Here is a 753-nt window from a genome sequence, read left to right as displayed (position 1 = left end):
TCAATGATGAGAATACCATTTTTTCCCACATATGATTTTATATCATACTACAAATAATTATTGGTTATAGATAACACAACTAGAACTCTCAAGAAGTCAAATGTTGTACGAGAAATATTGCTTGATTTGGAATATTGCAGATTTCATAACATGTTATTCTTTTATTGATGTATATTGATGGAAACTGTGCAGCGGCTGTATATTTGAAGTTGCGCTTTTATTCTGAAAACATCCTTTCCGCCCAACAGAACAAACCTACCACTTCCGGTTTGTGTGACGCGGAACAAGCGGCCCTATGGAGGGAACAAAGGACGACTGACTGAGTATGTTTACGCAGTTTCCAACATAATTACTTGAAAACGGTTAAATTTTTATCATTTTGTGACTAGTGTAAAAACGACCTCAAATGTGATTGAATTACAATTAGATAACTAAGATAGTATGGGTAGCTAACCACCACGATATAATGTTAGCCAGAGTTTGTATTGTTCGTTAGCCGAGCTTCAACGACAAGGTTTCAAGCATCTTGAAAGCCATGCACGCTTCTGATGTCAACCGTTTTGCAAGAGGTCGTGCTTTGTGTAATTTCTGTTTTAGTAACTAAATTACGTTAAAATCCATTGAATTCAATACCATCAAGATTATTATGGGGTAAATAGCCTCTTTGTGTTAGCAGGTTTGGCTAGTAGGCCAAGCTGGGTAAGTTAACGTTAGCTTTTTAATTCCCCTCAGCCATCGTTATCATTCGTCCTT

The 753-nt window shown here is 36.7% G+C and overlaps 1 protein-coding gene across 2 annotated transcripts in view; it reads left to right on the top strand.

Annotated features, from left to right (window-relative positions):
* The first annotated feature begins 273 nt into the window (after window positions 1–273).
* Window positions 274–753, top strand: part of smarce1 (SWI/SNF related BAF chromatin remodeling complex subunit E1) — an 18,317-nt gene continuing 17,837 nt past the window's right edge. For both annotated transcript variants that reach the window (XM_079281970.1, XM_079281969.1), the window contains exon 1: window positions 274–323. The gene's annotated coding sequence lies outside the window, so the exon portion shown is untranslated. The remainder of the gene's footprint in view (window positions 324–753) is intronic.

The sequence above is a fragment of the Melanostigma gelatinosum genome (genome assembly GCF_949748355.1).
Source record: "Melanostigma gelatinosum genome assembly, chromosome: 13".
Taxonomy (NCBI): domain Eukaryota; kingdom Metazoa; phylum Chordata; class Actinopteri; order Perciformes; family Zoarcidae; genus Melanostigma; species Melanostigma gelatinosum.
The sequence above is the reverse complement of the archived record's forward strand: the minus strand, read 5'-3'. Positions and strand labels throughout refer to the sequence as shown.